Genomic DNA, 15629 nt, shown 5'->3' on the forward strand with positions numbered 1-15629 from the left:
TGACTATACACCATCAAAAGCGGGAGCGGAGGTGTTCCACTGTAAGACGGTGTGAATGTCCAACCATAGTTGGTAAAAAGCGGGTAAGAAAAGGTTAAAATACCTGACTGTACATAATCAATAGCGGGAGCGGAGTTGTTCGGCTACAAGAAGGTGTGAAAGTTCAACCATGGTTTGTAAAAAGCTGCTAAGAAAAGGTTCGAATGCCCGAATATATACCATCAAAAGCGGAAGCGGAGGTGTTCGGCTGCAAGAAGGTGTGAACGTCCGACCAAAGTTTGCAAAAAGCAGTTAAGAAAAGGTTCGAATGCCCGAATATATACCATCAAAAGCGGGAGCAGAGCTTTTTCGACTGCAAGTAGGTGTGAATGTCCAGCCATAATTACTCACAAACGGGTAAGGAAAGGTAGTATTGCCAGACCATACATGATCAAAACAGGGAGCTGAGGTGGTTCAGCTGCAAGGTGTGAATGTCTGACTATAGTTTGTAAAAAGCGGGTAAGACAAGGTGCGAATGCCCGACAATGTATGATCAAAAGAGGGAGTGGAGGTCTTCGGCTGCAAGGTCTGAATGTCCAACCATAATTTCTAAAAACCGGGTAAGAAAAGGCTCGAAAGCCCGACTATACACAATCAAAAGCGGGAGCGGGAGGTTTTCAGCTGCAAATCCTAATCTCAAACCAAGTGAAAACTGCTTTGTCCTTCATATTTATCAATGTCTAGATCGACTTCAACAAAGAACAACATTGTACTTTGCAGTAAAGAAAGAGCAAATCAAAAGTTTTAGGAATCCGAGAATAAGCTTATTTTCATGAGTTCTGCACGATTATTGATTTTACTATAAATGAATGCCTTCACTCAAACTATGTTAAAACTGCTTTGTCCTTCATATTTATCAATGTCTAGATTGACTTCAACAAAGAACAACACTGGATTTTGCAGTAGAAGAAAGAGCAACACTGAAGGATCAGTAATCCGAGAATAAGCTTATTTTCATACGTTCTGCATGATTTGGGATTTTATGTATAAAATGAATTCCTTCACTCAAACCAAGTTAAAACTGCTTTGTCCTTCATATTTATCAATGTCTAGATCGACTTCAACAAAGAACAACATTGTATTTTGCAGTAGAAGAAAAAGCAACACTGAAGGATCAGGAATCCGAGAATAAGCTTCTTTTCATACGTTCTGCATGATTTGGGATTTTGCTATAAAATTAATTCCTTCACTCAAACAAAGTGGAAACTGCTTTGTCCTTCATATTTATCAATGTCTATATCGATTTCAACAAAGAACAAGGCTGTATTTTGCAGTATAGGAAAGAGCAACACTGGAGGATCAGGAATCCGAAAACAAGCTTCTTTTCATACGTTCTGCTTGATTTGGGATTTTGCTATAAAATTAATTCCTTCACTCAAACAAAGTGGAAACTGCTTTGTCCTTCATATTTATCAATGTCTATATCGATTTCAACAAAGAACAAGGCTGTATTTTGCAGTATAGGAAAGAGCAACACTGGAGGATCAGGAATCCGAGAATAAGCTTACTTTCATGAGTCCTGCACGATTTCGGATTTTCCTATAAAATGAATTGCTTTGCTCAAACCAAGTTAAAATTGCTTTGTCTTTCATAGTTATCCATGTCTAAAATGTATCAAGCATAAAGTTCCTCATATTACCCTGAATGAGAAAGAAGCATCCCTTTGGTTGAGCAATACGTTCCTTTTGCGGAGTTATGCATGATTTCGGATTTTGCTATAAAATTCATTCCTATTGATTGTGTACAGTCGGGTATTTTAACCTTTTCTTACCCGCTTTTTACCAACTATGGTCGGAAATTCACACCGTCTTACAGCGGAACATCTCCGCTCCCGCTTTTGATGGTGTATAGTCAGGCATTTGAACCTTTTCTTACCCACTTTTTACAAACTATGGTCGGACATTCAAACCTTCTTGTAGCCGAAAACCTCTGCTCCCTCTTTTGATTATACATTGTCGGGCATTCGCACCTTATCTTACCCGCTTTTTACAAACTATAGTCAGACATTCACATCTTGGTGCTGAACCACCTCAGCTCCCATTTTGATCATGTATGGTCTGGCAATACTACCTTTTCTTACCCGTTTGTGAGTAATTATGGCTGGACATTCACACCTACTTGCAGTCGAACAGCTCTGCTCCCGCTTTTGATTATGTTTGGTTGGATATTCGAACCTTTTCTTAACTGCTTTTTACAAACTTTGGTCAGACGTTCACACCTTCTTGCAGCCGAACACCTCCGCTTCCGCTTTTGATGGTATATATTCGGGCATTCGAACCTTTTCTTACCAGCTTTTTACAAACCATGGTTGGACTTTCACACCTTCTTGTAGCCGAACAACTCCGCTCCCCCTATTGATTGTGTACAGTCGGGTATTTTAACCTTTTCTTACCCGCTTTTTACCAACTATGGTCGGACATTCAAACCATTTTACAGCGGAACACCTCCGCTCCCGCTTTTGATGGTGTATAGTCAGGCATTTGCACCTTTTCTTACCTGTTTTTTACAAACCATGGTCGGACTTTCACACATTCTTGTAGCCAAACACATCCGCTCCCGCTATTGATTGTGTACAGTCGGGTATTTTAACCTTTTCTTACCCACTTTTTACGAACTATGGTCGGACATTCACACCGTCTTACAGCGGAACACCTCCGCTCCCGCTTTTGATGGTGTATAGTCAGGCATTTGAACCTTTTCTTAGCAGCTTTTTACAAACCATGGTTGAACTTTCACACCTTCTTGTAGCCGAACAACTCCGCTCCCTCAATTGATTGTGTACAGTCAGGTATTTTAACCTTTTCTTACCCGCTTTTTACCAACTATGGTCGGACATTCACACCGTCTTACAGCGGAACACCTCCGCTCCCGCTTTTGATGGTGTATAGTCAGGCATTTGAACCTTTTCTTACCCGCTTTTTACAAACTATGGTCGGACATTCAAACCTTCTTGTAGCCAAAAACCTCCGCTCCCTCTTTTGATCATACATTGTCGGGCATTCGCACCTTTTCTTACCCGTTTTTTACAAACCATGGTCGGACTTTCAAACCTTCTTGTAGCCCAACACATCCACTCCTGCTTTTGATGATGTATGTTTGGGCATTCGCACCTTTTCTTACCCATTTTTCAGTAATTATGGGTGGACATTCACACCTTCTTGCAGCTGAACACCTCCTCTCCCGCTTATGATGGTGTATAGTCGGGCTTTCAAGCCTTTTCTTACCCGGTTTTTACAAATTATAGTTGGACATTCAGACCTTCTTACAGCCGAAAACCTCCACTCCCTCTTTTGATCATACATTGTCGGGCATTAGCACCTTTTCTTACCCGCTTTTTACAAACCATAGTCGGACTTTCACATCTTTTAGTAGCCGAACAACTCCGCTCCCGCTATTGATTGTGTACAGTCGGGTATTTTAACCTTTTCTTACCCGCTTTTTACCAACTATGGTCGGACATTCACACCTTCTCACAGCGGAACACCTCCGCTCCCTCTTTTGATGGTGTATGTTCGGGCAGTCAAACCTTTTGTTACCTGCTTTTTAAAAACTATGGTCAGACATTCAACCCTTCTTGGAGCCGAACACATCCACTCCTGCTTTTGATTATGTATAGTTGGGCATTTTCACCTTTTCTTACCCATTTTTCAATAATTATGGGTGTACATTCACACCTTCTTGCAGCCGAACACCTCCGCTCCCTCTTTTGATCATACATTTTTGGGCATTCGCACCTTTTCTTACCCGCTTTTTACAAACCATGGTCGGACTTTCACACCTTTTAGTAGCCGAACAACTCCGCACCCGCTACTGATTGTATACAGTCGGGTATTTTAACCTTTTCTTACCCGTTTTTTACCAACTACGGGCGGACATTCACACCTTCTTACAGCGGAACACCTCCGCTCCCTCCTTTGATGGTGTATGTTCGGGCATTCGAACCTTTTCTTACCCGCTTTTTACAAACTATGGTCAGACGTTCAAACCTTCTTGTAGCCGAACATATCCACTCCTGCTTTTGATGATGTATGGTTGGGCATTCGAACCTACTTGTTGCCCGCTTTTCATTAATTATGGGTGGACATTCACACCTTGTCTCAGCCAAACACCTCCGCTCCCTGTTTTGATCATGTATGGTTTGACATTCGCACCTTTGCTTACCCTCTTTTTATACTGATTGCTCAAGATTAAGTTGTTCTTTCTCAAACTACAAAATTTTTTTAATTGTTGAAACTTGATTTGAAGTGGATAAATAAGGAAGACAAACAGTTTTAAGTCAGGCTGATAGCAATTAATTTTATAGCAAAATCTGTATTTCGTCATTTGTCGAGAGATGCTTATTGCTGAAGAAGTTCTTTCTCATTCTACAAAGTACAACGTTGTTTATCATTGAAACTTGATTAGACATGAATAAATATGAAGGACAAAGCAGTCTTAACTTGGTTTGAGTTAAGGAATTCGTTTTATAGGAGAGTCCGAATTCGTGCATAACTCGTAAAATAGAGCTTATTTTCGGATTCCTGAAGAATGAGTCTGGTTCTTTCTCATAATACAAAGTTTGTGGTTTATTGTTGAAACTTCATCAGACCGTTAGATATAGTCGGACTCATCTCGACGCACGGCTTGGGATCTGGAACCAGTACTCTTGAGAGGGGTTGGACTCTCTTCCACTCTGGAGTTGCCCGTGGTGAGAGGCGCAGAGCAGGTGTGGGCATACTTATTGCCCCCCGGCTGTGTGCCAGTACATTGGGGTTTACCCCAGTGAACGAGAGGGTAGCCTCCCTCCGCCTTGGGTGGGGGGACGAGTCCTGACTGTTGTTTGTGCCTATGCGCCAAACAGCAGTTCAGAGTACCTACCCTTTTTGGAGTCTCTGGGGGAGGCACTGGAGAATGCTCCTACCGGAGACTCCCTCATTCTGCTGGGGGACTTCAATGCTCACGTGGGCAATGACAGTGAGACCTGGAGGGGTGTGATTGGGAGGAACGGCCCCCCCGATCTGAATCAGAGTGGTGTTATGTTGTTGGACTTCTGTGCCAGTCATAGACTGTCCATAACGAACACCATGTTTAGGCATAAGGGTGTCCATATGTGCACTTGGCACCAGGACACCCTTGGCCGCAGTTCGATGATCGACTTTGTGGTTGTATCATCGGACTTGCGGCCGTATGTCCTGGACACTTGGGTGAAGAGAGGGGCGGAGCTGTCAACTGATCACCACCTGGTGGTGAGGTGGCTCCGCTGGTGGGGGAGGATGCCGATCAGACCTGGCAGGCCCAAACGTATTGTGAGGGTCTGCTGGGAGCGTTTGTCAGAATCCCCCGTCAGAAGGAGCTTTAACTCCCACCTCCGGCAGAGCTTCAACCATATTTGAGGTGGGGGACATTGAATGGGCCATGTTCCGTGACTCCATTGCTGAGGCAGCTGGTCGGAGTTGTGGCCGTAAGGTGGTCGGTGCCTGTCGTGGCGGCAACCCTCGAACCTGCTGGTGGACACCAGTGGTGAGGGAAGCCGTCAAGCTGAAGAAGGAGTCCTATCGGGCCTTTTTGGCCAGTGGGACCCTGGAAGAAGCTGATAGGTACCGACGGGCCAGACGGGCCGCGGCTTCGGCGGTTGCTGAGGCAAAAACTCGGGCCTGGGAGGAGTTCGGTGAGACCATGGAGAACGATTTCCGGACGGCCTCGAAAAGATTCTGGTCCACCATCCGGCGTCTCAGGGGGGGGGAGCGGCTCACAGTCAACACTGTTTACAGTGGGGACGGGGCTTTGCTGACCTCAACTCGGGATGTTGTGAGTCGGTGGGGGGAGTACTTCGAGGAACTCCTCAATCCTACCAACACGTGCTCGGAAGAGGCAGAGTCGGAGAGCTCGGAGACGGGGCCTCCCATTTCTGGGGCTGAGGTTGCCGAGGTGGTTAAAAAGCTCCTCGGTGGCAAGGCAAGGGTGGATGAGGTCCGTCCTGAGTTTCTCAAGGCTCTGGATGTTGTAGGGCTGTCTTGGCTGACACGCCTCTGCAGTATCGCGTGGACATCGGGGACAGTGCCTCTGGACTGGCAGATTGGGGTGGTGGTCCCCCTCTTTAAAAAGGGGGACCGGAGGGTGTGTTCCAACTATAGGGGTATCACACTCCTCAGCCTCCCTGGTAAGGTCTATTCGGGGGTATTGGAGAGGAGGATCCGTCGGATAATCGAGCCTCGGATTCAGGAGATGCAGTGTGGCTTTCGTCCTGGCCGTGGAACAGTGGACCAGCTCTATACCCTCGGCAGGATCTTGGAGGGTGCATGGGAGTTCGCCCAACCAGTCTACATGTGTTTTGTGGACTTGGAGAAAGCGTTCGACCGTGTCCCTCGTGGAGTCCTGTGGGGGGTGCTCCGGGAATATGGAGTGCCGGACCCCTTGATAGGGGCCGTTCGGTCTCTGAATGACCGGTGCCAGAGTTTGGTCCGCATTGCCGGCAGTAAGTCGGATACGTTTCCGGTGAGAGTTGGACTCCGTCAGGGCTGCCCTTTGTCACGATTCTGTTCCTAACTTTTATGGACAGAATTTCTAGGCGGAGCCAGGGCGTTGAGGGTGTCCCATTTGGCGACCTCAGAATCGGGTCTCTGCTTTTTGCAGATGATGTGGTTCTGTTAGCGTCGTCAGGCCGTGACCTTCAGCTCTCACTGGAGTGATTCGCAGCCGAGTGTGAAGCGGCTGGGATGAGAATCAGCACCTCCAAATCCGAGACTATGGTTCTCAGCCGGAAAAGGGTGGAATGCTCTCTCCGGGTCGGGAATGAGATCCTTCCCCAAGAGGAGGAGTTCAAGTATCTCGGGGTCTTGTTCACGAGTGACGGACGAATGGAGCAGGAGATTGACGGGCGGATCGGTGCGGCGCCTGCAGTGTTGCAGGCTCTGCACCGACCCGTCGCTGTGAAGAGGGAGCTGAGCCAGAAGGCGAAGCTCTCTACTTACTGGTCAATCTACGTTCCCATCCTCACCTATGGTCACGAGTTGTGGGTAGTGACCGAAAGAACAAGATCGCGAATACAAGCGGCCGAAATGGGTTTCCTCCGCAGGGTGTCTGGGCTCTCCCTTAGAGATAGGGTGAGAAGCTCAGTCATCCGGGAGGGGCTCGGAGTAGAACCGCTGCTCCTCCGCATTGAGAGGAGTCAGATGAGGTGGCTCGGGCATCTGGTTAGGATGCCCCCTGGGCGCCTCCCTGGGGAGGTGTTCCGGGCACGTCCCACTGGGAGGAGACCCCGGGGGAGACCCAGGACACGTTGGAGAGACTATGTCTCTCGGCTGGCCTGGGAACGCCTCGGGGTCCCCCCGGAAGAGCTGGAGGAAGTGGCCGGGGACAGAGACGTCTGGGTTTCTCTGCTCAAGCTGCTGCCCCCGCGACCCGACCCCCGGATAAGCGGCAGATGATGGATGGATGGATGGATATATCCTCCACCAACCAGACTTACAACCCCCAACTAGGGTAGCAGAATTTCTAAGCATCTGTACCCCAAAACTACTATCAAAAATATATAAATTATTGTCTAAGATAGATGACGTGATGTAGTGGATGGGGCCACGTAGGTGGTCCCCTTTGGTTGCACTCTGCAGTTCCCTGCCCCTGTTTTAATTACACCTTAGACATTACTACTTATCAAACACACTCACACACACACATTAGGTCTTGGGGGGTGGTTACACTGAGTGGCATCTGGTGGGAGGGGCTCTTTGGGTATGTAGGCTGCCCAGAGTGCCGCGCTCCCAGTTCTACAAGTTTGGCTGCCCCTCAATTTTAATTGCTCACTATTAGAAAATATTGAAGAGCCAGAAGGGTGAGGGGAGGGGTCTTCTTCGCACACCCCTGCTTCCTGGTGTCTGCTCGGGGCAGGAGGGGCCAGGAGGATTAATTAATTTTTCTGCTGGTTCGGGGTCTGTGGTGGCTGGGGGGTTGCTGGCCTCCTGGTGTGCCCGCTGCACTACACCCCAGCAGAGTCGAGGGAGGTAGGATGTGTGGATGTGTGGATGTATGGGACGTGAAAGTGTGTGTGGTAATGATTGGGCCTGGATCTGGGACTTGCTGTCGCCTGGCCTGCCTGTGTTTCTCCCGATGGGGCATCAGCGTTGCCTCTCCCCACTGCTCGCGACTTCACCCACCTGTGGGCACGTCTTGACTCCCAGTGCACTTGGCCAGGGGCGCTGGGGCAGGCGCTGACCCACTTTGTGGCTGTCTGGGGCGCTTGGCCCTCCTGGGTATTGGGTGGGGCCTCTGCCGGGGGGTTTGGGGGCGCTCGGGCTCCTGGGGCCCAGGTCCCGGAGTGCCTCTGCCCTATGCTTATGGGGGCTCTTTCCGGGGGCTTCCTCTGCAGTCTTCTGGGTGGATGCGTGGTTGCCCCTGCGGTGGGCTGCCTGGGTTCTGTGCTCTGTGGGGGCTGCTGGTGGCCTGGGTCTTGTGGCCCTCTCTGCCTGCTTCTGATTGCTTGGGGGGGGGCTGTGGATTGTGGCCCTGTACGCTTATACACTCATAACTAAGCACGGTTATCATGTAGGTCCTGTGCCATGGGTGTTGCATGTTCTCACACACACACACACATTCATTAGTCAAGTAGCATGGTCACTAAGCAGTTGATGTATTATCATGTCGTCTCAGGTCATCTATATCCACAGCTGTGTTGTATGCGATTGCCGCTTCTTGTGCTTGTTTTTGTTTGTTTGTGTGTTTGTTTTTTCTCTGCTTGTCTGCTTTCAGGTGCTCCTGGTGGCGCTAAGGCTGGATTCCCCTCATAGGCCATGGATTGTTGTCTGTTTTGTTTTTTACAGGTGTAGCAGCTGGTTGTCTGGTTTTTGTTTCTATTTTTGTTCTGTTTCCTCTTCTTTCCTCTTCTTCTTTCCTTGTCCCCCGGTCCGGTTCAGTTCAGTTCATGTCATATATTGTAAACAGAAATAAATAAATGGGCATCAAGGGGAGCTTTACATTTATAAAACTTCCCTTGGCAAAACAAATCTGTTTGGCATCAAAGGTATTCAGACTACAATTCTTCTGACATAATGCTGAACAGGACAAGGGGAAAAAAAAGTAAAGAAGACAGTTCTGCCGAAAGCCAGGGATAGACCTGTTCTAAGTTCTATACTTTTTAAAAGGGGCGTGTTTATCAACTATGGAATTAGAAGATTTACAAAAATGGTCAAGTGCTAGATCTTCATCTGGGATTTTAACAGTGTCATATAACTATTCAACAGATCAGTTAAAAAAAAGCCTGCTCATGGAGATGTTTCAGGATCTGGATACCAAGCGTGGACCTAATGTTTTCATTTTTGCAATTCTAATACAGGCTATTGAGCAGTGATAACTAACACCAAGTTCAGATACTGCGGATTTTCTACCTTTGATTTGTTAAGATTGAGCCAATCAGGGAAAACCTTGAAGGATCTCTTTGGTTTTGTAGGATCAGTAATTACCTGAGAAAGGTTGATATTGGTACACACCTTTTTTAAATGATCAGAGGCAGAGTTCAACTTGTTTAAATTAAAATTGCCACACAGAGATTGGGTTTAGGCCACATGCACTCAGAATGACATCAACAAATATAAGAAATATTAAACATTTACACATAGATTTTTGAATATATGTAGAGGAATGATACTTTGAAATGTGCTCATTGCGGAGTTATGATCAGTTGAGTAATGAAGATTGAACTATTCTGGGAAAGAGGTTCTATTCCCAGCATCATGATGGACACTCCTGATATAGAAGGTTTCGCTAACGCATTGGAATTGTTTTACTATTTTCATATGCATGTGCAATGAAGAATTGCTTGCTGCTGATAAATGCAAAGAAGAACAGCTTACACATAGATGCTCACATATAGGCTGCTGAATGCAATGAAGACCTGCTTATCAAGTAAAGTTCAATGTCAATGTGTAATATTCAATTAGGATTTGCAAAACAGTGAAGTTAAACAATGAATGGGTCCATAGTCGGTATGAGAAGACTACAGGAATATTTACCTGGGTGTACGTTCAAACAGAGATGAGAAAATTGCGATAAATAATTGTTTGTTTGTTTGTTAGTATGTATATGAATGTTATGTGTATAAACTGTGTTGAGTTATAGTTACTCAGTAGTGTCTCAGTGAAACAACCGACGGGGGAAGCCTTGCGGTGACAACAAAAGCAGTGTTTTACTGATCAGTCAAGTTGCTCCAGTGGACTCCATACAAACTGGTTGGCTACTGAAGGGATAGAAAATGGGGAATACTTGTTTTAAAGCAAACAAGGAATTAGATGGGAAAAATACATGTTTTAACGGGACCCAGACAATATTAAATACTCAGACAGATGGGAGAAGAAGTGTAGTTTTGTAGGAAATCACAAAATTATTACATAGAATTAGTGAAATCAATTGAAGAATGCCTTTCTGAAGAGCTGTTTACCATAGATGAGCAGCTTTGCAACCTAGCACATTGTAGATCGCTTTACTGCCAAAATGATCTAATTTAATGGATTGGTTTAGACATGCATAACAGCATTTTAAGAACAAAGAGAGAAACAAAAAGGGACAACGCTTCATGGTGGAAGGTGATGTATAAATAACTGTGTATATGATGAAGGGGATGGCAACACCCATTCTGAAATCCAGCCATTCCGACATCCCGCTATTCCGACATCCCACCATTCCGACATCCCACAATTCCGACATGCAAACGTCCCACCATTCCGACATCCCACCATTGCGACATCCCGCTATTCTGACGTTCAAATGTCCCACCATTCCGACAAGGCTTTCCGTATAAGGAAATGTGTGTTACTCAACAGGTGAGTCCCTTCTTTCTGTTCATGCAATTTATATGTTTAACACATGTTTATAGACAAGCGTTATTAAAAACACAAAGTCTCGGCAACTGGAGGAGGAGAAGCAGTCCGCGGTGGTTTTTAATCACACACTCCAATGCCACTTGTTTCAACTTCCGAAAATTTAATCCAGGAAAAAAAGGCTTACAAACATGGACCAAAACGGCTCCATAACACGCACAAGAATCCAAAAGAAACGAAAGTTAACTAAAAGAAAGCAAATAAACAGTATGAAGTGGTCAAAATTGGTTTTACGCATGCCTATGTGCGTCTGGCACATGCGTCTTCGGGCTCTCCCACGTTGGTTTGTGGATGAAAGCTATATGTTCAGCTGTAATGTCATGTAAAAACAATCTCTACATGACATTTACTCCCAGGTGTGACCAGTTAGGTCCTTAAGATATCAACAGGCTGTATAAAGCTACAACCGTTGCGGCTGTGTGTTTGTGCCAAATGCGCAAAACCCATCCGCGCTTCCCAAAATTGGAGTGAGTACTCATAAATCACGTGAATAACATGAATAAACGTTTTTACTGCATTTTGTTGTGTTTTATACGTTCTATGCTGTCATTTCTCTCTTCTCCTATTGGCAAGGCAAGGCAGAGTGCTCGCAACTGTGTCCTGTGCAGTAGCCGTGATATCTGTAATTGCAATTATTACTTTTGCATATGATGACAGCGTGCAAAAGACGCATGGGCTCTGTGGAGAGCTCCGCTCCAGCTGGCTGCTGTGACAGCTCACTGACACTGTATTTCTGCTTAATCAGTTTCAGTCTCGCCAGAGTTACATTAATATCTGTATTTTTATATTTGAAATTCAGGGGATTTTGATAATAGATTATTAAAGTTTGTTTGCGAGGCTGTGGCCTCTGCATGTGCAAAGCTTGTGCGCCAAACTTTAGGGCGTATTTGCGCCGGCATATCATTAGTGCAAAATGTTTTGGGTAAAAAATAGGCTATTAAAAGGAACTGTCGGAATGTTAAAAAAAAAAAAAAACATACCGCCATTCCGACCATAGGAGGAAAAAAGTGTCGGAATGGTGGGACGTTTGATAAAAAATTAAGTGTCGCCATTCCGACAATTGGAGACCCATGTCGGAATGGCGAGATGTCGGAATGGCAGCATGTAACCATGATGAAGGAGAGACCATTTGAGCAGCACAGCCATTTCGCAGCACAGGGACAGCAATCCAAGTTACAGGATCTCCCACGTGGTATCACCTGTCACATTGTGTCAAGGCATCAAAAGAAGAAAAAATCACCAAACTCAAGGACAAAAAGACAAAGACTCCGGTGAACGAAGACAGAGGACTGACAAACCAGAAATACAAAAGTATTCTCGATATCAAGATCCAGAAGAAGAGGCTAACAATGCCACGAACACTTACGATGCTGGGAATGATGCCAGCAATGAACAGAGAAGAAGATTCAGTGTCATCAATCTGCATTACGTGCCTCTAATGAGGGGGTGAATATAGAATCCTCAACGATTACAACGTCTCTGGGAACTGTGACAACAACAAGGTTTAAACCATTTTGATATATATTGTAACCTATTGTCTAAGGAATAGTGCTGAAAATGAGGTAAATCTAATCCACCACTGTCCTTGGTCTTCTGTAGGGTTTTTAAACTAATACGTGGTGGTTTGTTTTTCCACAGAAATTTGGAGATGCATGAATCTAGTGACTTAAACCAAGTAGCAGATGGTTTTATGGGGATCATTGAGAACAAATAGTTAACTTTTGGTAGTATCATCATTTTAATGGATGTAACTCTCCCCACAAGTGATATAGGTAAGGACTTCCAACGAGAGATCGTCCTCTACTGTCTTTAATAATTGCACATAATTTAGCTTTGTTAGCTCTGAGAGCCTGGAGGAAATGTTTATGCCTAAATATCTAATATTTCCTGACTGTAAAGTGATCGCAGGTATATTATGGACCCTACAGTTAATGGGCAGAACTGTGGTCTTAGACCAGTTGATAGAGTAGTCAGAAAGTGCTGAGAATTTATTTATGAGTGTGATCGTGTGACTGAGAGACGTCTGTGAGTTCTGAAGGAAAAGTAATACATCATCAGCATAAAGACTTATTTTATGCTCAATATTTTGGGATTAATAACTCACAAACGGGTAAGAAAAGGTAGTATTGCCAGACCATACATGATCAAAACAGGGAGCGGAGGTGGTTCAGCTGCAAGGTGTGAATGTCTGACTATAGTTTGTAAAAAGCGGGTAAGATAAGGTGCGAATGCCCGACAATGTATGATCAAAAGAGGGAGCGGAGGTTTTCGGCTGCAAGAAGGTCTGAATGTCCACCCAAAATTCCTGAAAAATGGGTAAAAAAAGGGTGCGAATGCCAAACCATACATCATCAAAAGCAGGAGTGGATGTGTTCGGCTACAAGAAGGTTTAAATGTCCGACCATAGTTTGTAAAAAGCGGGTAAGAAAAGGTTCGAATGCCCGAACATAGACCATCAAAAGAGGGAGCGGAGGTGTTCCGCTGTAAGAAGGTGTAAATGTCCGACCATAGTTGGTAAAAAGCGGGTAAGAAAAGGTTAAAATACCCGACTGTACACAATCAATAGCGGGAGCGGAGTTGTTTGGCTACAAGAAGGTGTGAAAGTCCGACCACGGTTTGTAAAAAGCGGGTAAGAAAAGGTTAGAATGCCCGAATATATACCATCAAAAGTGGAAGTGGATGTGTTCGGCTGCAAGAAGGTGTGAACGTCCGACCAAAGTTTGTAAAAAGCAGGTAAGAAAAGGTTCGAATATCCAACCAAACATAATCAAAAGCGGGAGCAGAGCTGTTCGACTGCAAGTAGGTGTGAATGTCAGATCATAATTTGCAAAAAGCTGATGAGAAAGGGTGAGAATGCCCGGCTATACACCATCAAATGCGGGAGCGGAGTTGTTCGGCTGTGAGTAGGTGTGAATCTCCGAGCATAGTTTGTAAAAAGGGGGTAAGAATAGGTTCGAATGCCCGAACATACACTATCAAAACAGGGAGCTGAGGTGGCTCAGCTGCAAGGTGTGAATGTCTGACTATAGTTTGTAAATAAGGTGCGAATGCCCAACAATGTATAATCAAAAGAGGGAGCGGAGGTTTTCGGCTACAAGAAGGTTTGATTTTCCGACCATATTTGGTAAAAAGCGGGTAAGAAAAGGTTAAAATACCCGACTGTACACAATCAATAGCGGGAGAGGAGGTGTTCAGCTGCAAGAAGGTGTGAATGTACACCCATAATTACTGAAAAATGGGTAAGAAAAGGTGCGAATGCCCAACCATACATTATCAAAAGCAGGTGTGAATGTCAGATCATAATTTGCAAAAAGCTGATGAGAAAGGGTGAGAATGCCCGACTATACACCATCAAATGCGGGAGCGGAGTTGTTCGGCTGTGAGTAAGTGTAAATCTCCGACCATAATAGCTGAAAAATGTGTTAGAAAAGGTAAGAATGCCGGTCCATACATCATCAAATGCGGGAGAGGTGGTGTTCGGCTGCAAGTAGGTGTGAATGTCCAGCCATAATTACTAACAAACGGGTAAGAAAAGGTAGTATTGCCAGACCATACATGATCAAAACAGGGAGCGGAGGTGGTTCAGCTGCAAGAAGGTGTGAATGTCCGACTAAAGTTCAATAATATTAACAAAAGCGGGAGGAGAGGTCTTCGGATGAGAGTGGTTGAGAATATCCAACCATAATCTATAAAATGCGGTGAAAAAAAAGGTGTGATAGAACACTAAAAGGTGGAGCGGAAGTGTTCGGCTGCAAGAAGGTGTGAATGTCCGACTATATTTGGTGAAAAGAAGGTGAAGCAAGGTCTGAATGCCCAACCTTACATCATCAAAAGCGAGATCAGAGGTGTTTGGCTGCATGAAGGCCATAGTTTGCCAAAGGCGGGTAAGCTGCGAATGACCGACTAAATATCAACAAAAGGTCTTCGGATGCAAGTGGGTGTGAATATCCCACCATACAAGTATGGTGGAGAGGAAGCTGTGAACAGCCGACCATAGTTGGCAAAAAGCGGGTGAGAAAAGGTGCGAATGTCCAACCATACATGATCAAAACAGGGAGCGGAGGTGTTTGGCTGTGACAAGGTGTGAATGTCCACCCAAAATTAATGAAAAGCAGGCAACAAGTAGGTTCGAATGCCCAACCATACATCATCAAAAGCAGGAGTGGATATGTTCGGCTCCAAGAAGGTTTGAACGTCTGACCATTGTTTGTAAAAAGCGGGTAAGAAAAGGTTCGAATGCCCAAACATACACCATCAAAAGAGGGAGCGGAGGTGTTCCGTTGTAAGAAGGTGTGAATGTCCGACCATAGTTGGTAAAACACGGGTAAGAAAAGGTTAAAATACCCGACTGTACACAATCAATAGCGGGAGAGGAGGTGTTTGGCTACAAGAATGTGTGACAGTCCGACCATGGTTTGTAAAAAACGGGTAAGAAAAGGTGCGAATGCCCGACAATGTATGATCAAAAGAGGGAGCGGAGGTTTTCGGCTAGAAGAAGGTTTGAATGTCCGACCATAGTTTGTAAAAAGCGGGAAAGAAAAGGTTCAAATGCCTGACTATACACCATCAAAAGCGGGAGCGGAGGTGTTCGGCTACAAGAAGGTGTGAAAGTTCAACCATGGTTTGTAAAAAGCTGCTAAGAAATGGTTCGAATGCCCGAATATATACCATCAAAAGCGGAAGCGGAGGTGTTCAGCTGCAAGAAGGTGTGAACGTCCGACCAAAGTTTGTAAAAAGCAGTTA

This window comes from Leuresthes tenuis, unplaced genomic scaffold (assembly GCF_036924035.1).
Source record: "Leuresthes tenuis unplaced genomic scaffold, fLeuTen1.0.hap1 SCAF_15, whole genome shotgun sequence".
NCBI lineage: Eukaryota > Metazoa > Chordata > Actinopteri > Atheriniformes > Atherinopsidae > Leuresthes > Leuresthes tenuis.